This window comes from Carlito syrichta, unplaced genomic scaffold, assembly GCF_000164805.1.
Source record: "Carlito syrichta isolate Samal-C Ts95f unplaced genomic scaffold, Tarsius_syrichta-2.0.1 Scaffold302297, whole genome shotgun sequence".
Taxonomy (NCBI): Eukaryota; Metazoa; Chordata; class Mammalia; order Primates; family Tarsiidae; genus Carlito; species Carlito syrichta.
Genome location: NW_007246393.1, coordinates 66252 through 77618, shown reverse-complemented (window position 1 = coordinate 77618; position 11367 = coordinate 66252). Strand labels below are relative to the sequence as shown.

The 11367-nt window shown below is 50.1% G+C and overlaps 1 protein-coding gene across 1 annotated transcript in view; it reads left to right on the top strand.

Moving 5' to 3' along the window:
- The window catches only part of KIAA0556 (KIAA0556 ortholog), a 135906-nt gene that overhangs the window by 58446 nt on the left and 66093 nt on the right, over nt 1-11367 (top strand). The window lies entirely within an intron of this gene.

The window sequence follows — 11367 nt, the reverse complement described above, 5'->3', positions numbered from 1 at the left end:
GCTCAGGCAATCCACTCACCTCAGCCTCCCAAAGTGCTGGGATTACAGGCTGAGCCACCGAGCCCAGCCCGGAGAAGTGTCTTATGCTTGGGGGAGCATCAGTCATTTTGTTCTGTTTGGTCATCTCCTAACTGGACACAGCCCGCTGATACTGTGGAGGGCAGTCTGCTTCACTCTACTGACTGATATGTTAATCTCATCTAAAAATGCCCTTTTAGAAACCCTCAGAATAAAGTTTGACCAAAAATCTGGACTCCCTGTGGCCCAGTCAAGTCAACACATACAATTAATCATCATAGCTTCTTTCTGATTCTTCAACCAAGGTATGGTTAGAATTGAAAACTTATTTTATTTTGTTTTACCTTTACATGAATTTGCTTACGTTATATGGGTAATAATATGTGAAAATGGTGCAAAATTCTGGAGGTACAAAAGGGTTTATTGTGAAAAGACCATCTCTCTCTTTTCTAATGAAATGAGAGGCTGCATTTAGTGAGCACTGGTGATGCACCAGCTACTCTTGTAAGCTTTTGCTTCTATCGTCTTGTATAATCCTTATAAATAGCCTTTAAGGTAGGTTCTATATTTGTCCCCATTTCACAGAGGAGCAACTGAGACACAGAGCAGACAATTCACATAGCTGACCGGCAGCCGCTGAGGCTTTGTAGCAGGGGCTGCCATGACTTGGTTGACATTTTAACAAGTTCGCTCTGGCTGCCACATGGAGCCCACCTGTGGGGAGCCAAGGTGGATGCGAGGGGACAGGGAAGAGGCCAGGTGGTTCGGGATGGAGAGGGGGTAACTCAGGCTTTGAGTGTTGGCAGTCATCAGGCTTGCCTAGGAGGGAGTTATAGGGACAAGACTAGCTGTGCCTTTTTTATCCTGAGCAACCTGGGGTGAGAACCTGGACTTGGGAACCTGGACTTGGGGGAGCTGGACTCGGCAGGGAAGGGGGCCTGGGGCTCTCACGTGGCTGATGCTATGGTTTGAATATGTGTCCCCTCCAAAACTCCTGCTGAAATGCATCCCCAGGGTGGCATTATTAAGAGGTGGGTTTGGATGACCAGGTTAATGGGTTCTCAGGGGAGTGGGTCTAGAGGCTTGGTAAGAAGAGGAAGAGAGTCTTGAGCTGGCATATGACATGCTCAGCCCCCTCCCCACATGATCCCTGCACCACCATGGGACTCTGCAGAGTCCCCACCAGCAAGAAGACCCTCACCAGATGCAGGCGCTTGACCTTGGGCTTCTCAGCTTCCATAACCATTGGAAATAAGTTTCATTTTCTTTGTAAATTACCCAGTTTTAGCTATTCTGTTGAAAGCAACAGAAAACAGGCTAAGACACCCAGGGAGAATCTGAGTTGGCTTTACAAGCAAGGGAGACTCAAGCACCTGGGTCTCCAGAGCTGGGATCTGAGCATGCACAAACCACATGATGCTGAGATCCCCCTTAAAAGGTCTCTGACCTGCATCCTGCTCCAGTTGGGAGTGGCCCAGGAGCTACGGCCACACGGAGCCTACATCTCACCACAAGGAACCAGAATCCCATGGGGCAGAGTTAGTAGCACACTGGTTCCTGGGGACTCCTTGGTGAACCTGCAGCCTGGAAGGAGGCCTGCCTGTGGCCTGCAGAAAGCAGAGGTGGGAGCCAGCCAGTCGGCACGTTGCAGTCCCTGCAGCTGACAGGTGTCACACTGGTGGCAGATAATGGAGAAATGATCTGTAGGGGTCAAGGGCAAGATAGAGCATGTAAAATGTCAAAGTTTGGTGAGTTTGGGCTGTATCAGCTCGGGCCAGATGGGGAGTTGAGAGGGAGATGGGGGTGGTTGTGGACGAGATGTAGGCTGGGTCCACTCTCAGAGCCCCCAGAGCAGGTGGAGGGGGTGGCAATCCCGCGTGACGTTTCTTCTCCACCTCTTGGAGTGGCCCCACTGACTGCTGCTCAAGTGGACTAAGCCTCCAACTGGACTGCTGGTGCTGCAGTGCTGTCTCCATTCTTGTGAAAACATGCAAATAACTTTTCTGAAGTTCCTCCCAATCGAGTTGTTGACCAAGTGAAGCCCGGGGTGGTGTGCCACTGCATGCAGTTCCCCGATCCCCAGTGGGGTGGGTATGGCACGGGGGGCCACGGACCTCTCCCCACTGTCCTGCTGAGCTGACTGGGCGGCTCTCCTTCACATGTATGCACCACAATCACAGTTTTTTCCATATCAACAGCCAGCACTTACAAAGCACTACAGGCTACCGGGCTGTGTGTGTACCACTTACGTTCTCTTGCTTTTGATCATCCGCATGGCCCCCTGCAGTAGGTACGGCTGTCAGCATCCTTGTACAGAGGAAACCAAGGCACTGAGAAGTTAAGGAATCTGTCCAAGGTCACACAGCCTATAAGTGGCAAAGTCAGTGTTGGGGACCCTGGGCTGCATAGTCTCTGCCTTTTACTGCTCTACTGAACAGCCCCTTGTGTGCCGACTGAACTATTGCTCACTTAACACACGCCCACACCAGCCTCGTCCTGAGCAATAATATGCCTGAAGAGTCAGAGCATTGAGTCACTTGTCATATTTTTCCTAATGCTCATTAATATATATTACTGTTAATATTTTTGCAGCTAGACCATGTCTCAACTAAAGTCATCTGGTACACTGTATTCATTTCCTAGGGATGCCATAGACAAGTGTCACCCTCTGAGTGGCTCGAACAACGTAAACATATTGTGTCAAGTTCTTGAGACCAGAAGTTGAAGGTCAAGTGCTGGCAAGGCCAGCCTCTGCACTGTGGAAGGATCTGTTCCAAGCCCCTGTCCCGCTCCTGGTAGTTCCTTGGCTTGGGGCAGCGCAGCCTCAGTCTGCTCACAGCATTCTTCCTGTGTGTCTAGCTCTGTGTCCAAATCTGTCGTTTTTATAAAGGACAGTTTAAGGCCCATCCTAACTGCTTCATCTTAACGTGATTATCTGCAAGGACTCTCTATCCAAATGCGGTCACATTCACAGGTGCCAGGGATTAGGACTTGAGCATCTTTAGGGGACACAGTTCAACCCATAAAACGTGACTATTTATAGCACTGTGAGAAATGGAGCTTAATTAATTAACTTATGATCTGTCTTTCTCCAAAAAGTTCTGATGTGGTCTAACAAGTTATGTATAGTATGTAGTGAGAGACTTTAAAAATACGTGGGGAAGCCGGGCTCGGTGGCTCAGCCTGTAATTCCACGCTTTGGGAGGCTGAGGTGAGTGAATTGCTTGAGCTCACGGATTCAAGACCCGCCTGGGCAACTTGGCGAGACCTCATCTCTACAATAAATCAAAAAATCAGCCCGGCATGGTAGCACACGCCTGTAGTTCCGCTACTTGGAAGGCTGAGGTGGAAGGATCGCCGGAACCCATCAGGTCGAGGCTGTGGTGGCTGGGAGCGGCCACTGCACTGCAGTCTGGGTGACGGGCGATCCTTCCGCCTCAGCCTTCCAAGTAGCTGGAATTACAGGCACGTGCTACCATGCCCGGCTGATTTTTTAAAATTTTATTTTATTGTAGACATGAGGTCTCATCAAGTTGCCCAGGCAGGTCTCGAACCCGCGGTCTCAGACAGTCAACTCACCTCAGTCTCCCAAAGTGTGGGATTATAGGCTGAGCCACTGAGCCGGGCTGATATTTGGTTCTTAAGGCAACTTGTCCTAGCACTGATGAGTTCTCGCCAAGTTTCCTGGGCTGGTCTTGAACTCACCAGCTCAGGCAATCCACTCGTCTCTGCCTCCCAAGGCTGAGCCACCTATCCCAGCTGACACTGCTCTTAAAGAAGATACTTAGCCAGGCATGGTAGCACGCGCCTGTCGTTCTGGCTACTTGGAAGGCTGAGGCGGAAAGATCGTGGGAGCCCCGCAGGTCGACACTGGGGTGGCCATGAGTGTGTCACTGCACCCCAGCCTGGGCGATGGAGTGAGACTATCTATTAAATATATTCTTGGCTCCTACATAAGTCAGATTTGAAGAAAGAGTTCCATGGCTGAGGGAAAAGTCGGAAACCCCAGCATTGTCGCCACCCTTGCACTGAAATGGGATGATAGTGGAACCACATCTCACCCAGATATTAGGCCCTAAAGGCAGCAAAAGTGCAGGAGGCCTCCCTCAAATTAATGAGTAAGTGTAGCATATATGGCTTTCTATAAATGACCTCATACAGATACAGCATCACATACCCTCTCTTCCAGGGAAACATCATGGCTGAGCCCCGGATGAAGCGGTTGGCCTTGTTTAGGGTCAGGATTGTAGGGGAAATGTGTGTTTTTAAACACTGGTGTCATGCTGAGGGTGCTGGGGTGTTCACACCTCCATGGCCACAAGGAGCCCAAGACTTCCTGATCCCACTGAAATCACAAACCAGCTCAACCTCCTCCAGGCAAACTTTGAGGGTGGGCTGCTTCATGCTTTACTTCGTATTTGGTGGGGGCAGTCTTTTGTTGGTACATATAAAATTAGACGTTTCAGTGGCATGAACCTTTTATCATTATGCATTCTCTCTTTTGTGCTATAATGCTTTTTGTCTTAACGCTTATTTTGTCTAGTGCAGAGTAACTTTCACATTCTTTTGGCTAGTATTTGTATGGTATATCTTTTCATCCTTTTACTCTCAGACTTTTAGTATTTTTATATGAAGGTTTGTCTCTTGTAAGCAGCATGTAATTGGTTTTTCTTTTTATCTTCTAACAATCTATGTGTTTTAATGGGAACATTTACTTCATTTACGTTTAATGTAATTGCTGATATATTTGAGTTTACATCACTATCTCACTGTTTGTTTTTTATTTGTTCTGCCTGTTTTATGTTCCTTTTCCTCTCCTTTCTTGCCGTCTCTTGAACTGATTGCTTTGTGTTATTTCTCTCTTTTCCTCTCTATTAGCTTATTAGTTACACATTCTTTTATTCTTCTAGTCATTACTGAAGATTGCAACATGCATTCTTGACTTATTAGAGTTTATGTTAAATTAGCAAGTTTGCCACTTCTCATTCAGGGGAAGTACCTTACAACTCTGTAACTCTATTTACTCTCCCCCCTCAGCTCTACTTGCCATACGTCTTAGTTATCTCTAGGCTTTCAACCCTACTAGGCATTATTTTCCACAGGCAGTAGTAATTTGGATTTGCCCACATTGTTAACCTTCCTGTGCCCTTCACTCCTGGATCCTTCCAGGTCACCCCCATTCTCAGACTGTAGCCCCTGAGTCTGCCGTAGGCTCTGCTCAGCCTCCTGCCTGGTGGCAACTCCTGGGAAAATCAGCAGCGCCTTGAGCGGACACGCTGGGGTCATTCTCTGGGTTTCTTTCTCCTATCTGCTAACAGCCCTGTAATTCTTCATAGCCTTATTCACTCTTCATGCCCTCAAACAGATTTCTTATTTCAAACAGATTTTTGTACTATTTGGTCTAGGCTTTCTAGTTGTGCTCCTGGGAAGCATTGGTCCGAATTAGCCTATCTGCCATCCCAGAAGTGTAACCTGTTGCCTGCACTCTTTAAAGAGTTATTTCTCTTCTTGCCCTGTTTTCTTTGACTAAGCCCATAAAATCGAATTTGTATCAATTAAATGTGCATATGATGCAGCTCCATGCTAGCTTCATTCCTCTCTCTCATCATAATTGTCCCTGGTTCTAACCAAAGGGCCTCATGTCCGGATGGCTGCAGTCCCTAGCCACGGGCCTTCCAAAAAACTAATATAATCTCCTTTCAGAGACCTGTTGTCTTTTTGAGGGTGAAGGAACATTAGTCTTTAATGCAGGAAGTTTACTGTCCAAGTTGTCACAGTGCTCTGGGGGAAGTGATATATCTGAACCCAGATATAGCTGCCAACACAGAAATAAAGTAACACCCCTGAGTGGGAGTGAATTAGAGGACCCTGACAGCCCTGTAGTTAGTGTTTCTGTCAGGAAACCTGCAACAGAAGGCCAGTCAGCCAGAGTGCAGAGTGGCATATTAGTTAACGTTCATTAACAGCAAGTGACAGAATTCCAAATTGGCTTAAGCAACAAAGGAAACTGTATTGTCCACAGACCTAAAAATCCCTAGGGTTGTAGATTCAGCCTCAGGCATGGCATGATCCTGGTGCTCAGATGATCTCCCTGGAAGCCAGTTCATCACTCAGTTCCACTTTCCTCTAGTCCTGTGGTCTTCCAACTCGGACATGCCTCAGAATTACTTGCAAAGCCAACGAAAACAGACATTGTTGAGCCCCGTCCAGAGTTTCTGATTCTGTGAGTCTCAGGCGAAACCTAAGCATTTTAATTCCTACGAGTTCCCAGGTGACCCCCACGTTCCTGGGAGCACACTTTGAGAACCACATCTCTAGTCACTGTCAGGCAGGCGTTTCCCTTGTGACCAAAGAAGCCCTCAGTGCCCCACAGCTCCCCGGTACCTGTTTTTTAACCCCAGGGGAGATGGTTTCTTTCCTACTCTGGTTCAGGAAACCACCTCTCCCCTGACCCATCTCCATTCTCATGGTCAGGGAGAAGTTGTTCTGGCACAGCCCAGGCAGGAGCGGGGCAGATCAGCTCAGAAGACTGGGGAGGGCGAGTAAAGGGGGCTCCCAGGAAAACCATGGGTGCTGCGAAGGTGCCGGTGCCAGGAAGACAAAAGGAACTGCTGTTCATTTCACATAAACTCCCCCCCCACACACACATAGGGCCCCTGGCTACAGCTTCTCCCGAGGCCGGGCATGGAGCAACAGCCTTTAACATCTGGAGGAAAGAGTAGAAGCCATTTGGTCTGGGGCCTTGATTTCCGTCTTTGAACGCCGTCCTTGAACATCACATGCGTTCCTGGGCTCCAGGAGAGACGGCAGCAGGCAGTTGAGGGTCACAGACAGCACCTGCCATGGGAAGGCCCACAGAGAAGGCTTGTAGATGAGAACACAGGCCTTGCCAAGCCAGGTGTGTCAGCTAGCTATCACTGCCTGGCAGTCCACCCCAAGATCATGGCTCAGCACAGCAGCCCTTTTATTACTGCTCACGAGTCTGCGGGCAACTGGGCAGTTCTGTAGTGAGCTAACAGGTGGCTGAGCCACGTGGTCTAGAGTGGCCTCAGTTACATGTCTGGCACAGTAGTGCATCCCAAGGACCTTGGGTCATTTCAGCTCCACAAGGTCTTATTATCCAGCACTTATGGTCTCAGGGCAGCAAGAAAGGACAAGCCTCAGTGTCTGGGTACTTTTTAAGACTGCCTGTGCTGAGCGCAGTGGCTCATGCCTATAATCCCAGCACTTTGGGAGGCCGAGGTGGGAGGATCACTTGAGCTCCGGAGTTTGAGACCAGCCTGGGCAACATAGCAAGATCTTGTCTCAACAAATAATAAAACATTAGCTGGGTGTGATGACGTGTGGCTGTAGTCCCAGCTACTCAGGAGGCTGAGGCAGGCAGATTGCCTGATCCAAGAAGTCAAGGCTTCAGTGAGCCGTGATCGTGCCACTACACTCCAGCCTGGGTAACAGAGTGAAACCTCAACTCAAAAAGAAAGACTGCTTGGTTATGGTTGCTAGCGTCCTTTTAGCCAAAGAAAGTCACCAGACCAAGCCTAGCTAGAGAAATAGAGTCTGCCTCTTGATGGGAAATGCTGCAGAATCAACACTGCAAAATGGCCCGGGTACAGGGGTGGCCATTTGTTGCAGTCTCTGGCACCATGGGAGACAGGTAGCCTGAGGATGCTGAGACATCTTGAAACAGGAGGCTTGGAGTACCGAGTTCTAGATCATCATTCTGGGAGCATTCCCTGTTCCCTGCCTTCCCCTTCGATTTTAGGGGTGTGGGCATCTCAAGACAAAACGGGGTTGCATCCGCTGTCTGCCTGGGCCTTTTGCCACAACAGTGTGCAGTTTCCAGGACAGCAGGGAGCAGAGTGCACTGAGGAAACTGGAGCACTTCTGCCCCGTCTAAGGAGGACACCTCACCCAGCTCCTGCCAGTGGTGGCCACACACGAACACTGGCCCAGGGTTGCCAGATGGTGTGGCTTTTTGAGAGATGCCAGGAACCCCAACTTTCTAATGGATTTCTTCCTTTTTAAAGCGTGGCATCTGTTTCCAGTTTTTCTAAAAAAGGGAAAGTTACACACAGCACGTTTCTGTAGGCAGGTTACGTCTGTGGGCTGCTGTTTTATGATGGCTGTAATAGACCCTTGTTGTTCTCAGATTTAATATTTGCCATTTCTGTGGATGCCCAGGTGACCTCTAGGGCCCCTTGCATGTCGTAAGGGGTAATTTTGCAGAGACTCTGAATCTGAGCTTTTCAAGTCACAGCTGGCGGGCGGGAGCCAGTCACCCGGCTGGCGAGCCAGCTGCCTGCCCTGTGGCCTCCCATCTTCTCTGTCACATGTGTTGCATTCATGGTCAATCTCCCGAATTGATCTACCTTTTGTTTCTCTGTAAGAGAGAAGAAAGGCAAGCGCTGGCGAAGCGAAGAGAAAGTGAAGTTACTAGAAGAGGGATGGTTCCCAGCCCGAAAAGAGCAGTTTGGGATAAATTAAAATGTGCAATTTGGCTTTTGCTTGTGGTACCAATTTACTGTGTGAATAAATCCCCCCCTTCTCAAGATCTGTGGTGAGAATAAATCCAGCACCCTGTGGTGTGCAGGCCAGCCTTCACCCCACAGAAGTGAGCAATAAGAGCATCAAAAAGAGTTAAAAGGTGATCCCCTCCCATGAGCCACTGTGAGCCATGCAACTGGGATTCGGGAGCACTAGGCACCGCGAGCGGATGGTTCTGGAAGCCACGCGGGGAAGGCTCTGGCAGTGGAGCCGCAGAGTCGACCTTCACTTGGAGGAAGGGCGATTTAATTTTTAAAAGCATCTTCTTACCATAGCATGACAGGGCACAAGCACAACCAGTGATCACATTGCTGGAGAGGCGTTCCCTCCCAGATGAAAGAGGCCAAGGGACAAAAGGGTTGGTGCAGATAAAACTGGTCCCCTCCAGAAGAAAATGCCTCTGTGAACATTCTTGTCCGTGAAGAAGTGAGCCTAGGACTGCAGCAGCCTGGGACAGATCGCCTCACTGGCTGGAGTGATCTCAGGAGCCCCAGGCTGAGAAGGCACAAGGGGAAGAGCCTCCCACCCGAGTACTGGCAGTCAAAAGATAAAGGTCACCACATGGCTCTTTCTAGACAGATTTTGTAAATGTTCTATGCGGGAAGTGGCACAGGAGGTCTTGGAGTTTAGCTTCTGTGTATCCTGGTGCTGCCGGAGCCTCCCCTGGTGCTGGAGCTGTCACCCCCACGTGTCAGGGTGCTGGTGTGTTTGCTTAGCTTGACGCATGATCTTGGTGCCTTATTTATAGAGTTGCATCTAGGGTCTGAAGGAGGCTGAACAACCTTTTATTTTGTATTTCATTTATTTTGAGTCAGGTTCTCACTCTGTTGCCCAGGCTGAAGTGCAGTGGCACAATCATGGCTCACCACAGCCTCAACTTCCTGGGCTCAGGTGAGCCTTCTGTCTCAGCCTCCCAAAGAGCTGGGACTACAGGTGCACCGCCACTATGCCCGGCTAATTTTTTTTTTGTTTGTTTGTTTTGTTTTTTTTTTTTAGTTGGAGTCTCACTCTGTCACCCAGACTGGAGTGCAATGGCCGCTCCCGGCCACCGCAGCCTCGACCTGCTGGGCTCCAGCGATCCTTCCGCCTCAGCCTTCCAGGTAGCTGGAACTACAGGCACGCGCTACCACGCCCAACTAATTTTTGATTTGTTGTAGAGATGAGGTCTCGTCAAGTTGCCCAGGCGGGTCTCGAACCCGCGGGCTCAGGCAATCCACTCACCTTGGCCTCCCAAAGTGCTGGGATTACAGGCTGAGCCACCGAGCCTGACCTTTTTTTGTTTTTTGTAGAGACGAGGTCTCGCTATGTTGCCTAGGCTGGGCTTGAACTCCTGGACTCAAGCATCCTCCCACCCTGGGATCCCAAAGTGTTGGGATGACAGTCGTGAGCCACCGCACCTGGCCAAAGCTGAGGTTTTTCAACTATGCTTTACTTCAGATGATGGAGGGAACCATATGCTTTCATGGTATTCACAAATATTGAGGTTTGGGATTGAGGTCATTTTTCATGCATTCATTTGGCAAAAAGTATAATGGCAGGTGAACAGTAAACAAGGTGAGCGTGCCCTCACCAAGCCACTGAGGCCCCACAAGCACTGAGCCCATAGCCTTTCCACCCTCAGGCCAACCATTCTTGCCCTGTCTCCCATCCCGGTCCCCTTGCCATTCCTCCTTGTTCTGGCTCTGTCCACCTCAGGGCCTTGGCACCTGCTGTTCCCTTGACCTGGCACAGCCTCCCCACATGGGTGTGCACAGGACTTACTGCGGGCCTCCACTTAGATGCATCTCAGATGATAGCTGTGTCTTCCCCCCACCCCCCTCCCCATCACAGCCAGCCCTTTACCCTGTGCACAGGCCTGATTCATGTCTGTCTCTGCCCTGTGACTGTGAGACCTGGGAGGGCAGGGGTGTTCTTGCTCTACCCACCTCTACCCGGCACCCAGAGCAGTGTTTCTTGCAACCAAAGAGGCTCACAGTCTAGTGTGTGTCTTGAGCCCATGTCATCAAGTGCCTTTGGCCTTGCCGTGCCCCATGTCAGCGTCAGGGCCCAGGAAGTGTCTGTACTCCAGCATGTTCTGGCTGAAGCGCCAAGGTAGCTCAGGCTGCATCCTTCAGCTTCCTCCGGTCCTTTCCTGTGCCCCTAGCTGTTTTGGGGCCTGATTCTTTCTGCACTGAGTGAGGAAGGTCCCAGTGTGGTCCCCCACTTTTTTACCTGCCATGCGTTTCCTGACATAGGAGCCCATCACAGCTGGTTAAGCAAGCTCATGCTGGCCTCGTGATCTGTGTCCATGTTCGTTGCACCTTCTCATCCCTTCAGTTGCAGGACAGTCCAGGCCCCTGATGAGAAGGGCAGACAAGGGAGGGCAGCGCAGGTCTGAGGGCGAACAGAATCCCGGGGTCACAAGTCCAGCAGCTCCTCACTCTTCTGTCCTCAGGAGCAGCACTGCAGCTGATGACCAGAGACATCAAAATCAGAAATGGTGCAGGTGATGCTGAGCTCCCAGGCACCATGCAGTCTCCTCCAGGTGCCCTTGACCCTCCTGCGGAGCAGCCCCTGGGTTCCATGGGACCTCACAGCTTTCCTTTTCTTGAGTCAGGATCTCACTCTGCCACCCAGGCTGGAGTGCAGTGGCATGATCACGGCTCATCACAGCCTCGACCTCCTGGACCCAGGTGATCCTTCCACCTCAGCCTCCTGAGTAGTTGGGATTACAGGTGCATGCTATCATGCCTGGCTAATTAAAAAAATTTTTGTTTTTTTTTTTTTGAGTTGGAGTCTCACTCTGTCGCCCAGACTGGAGTGCAG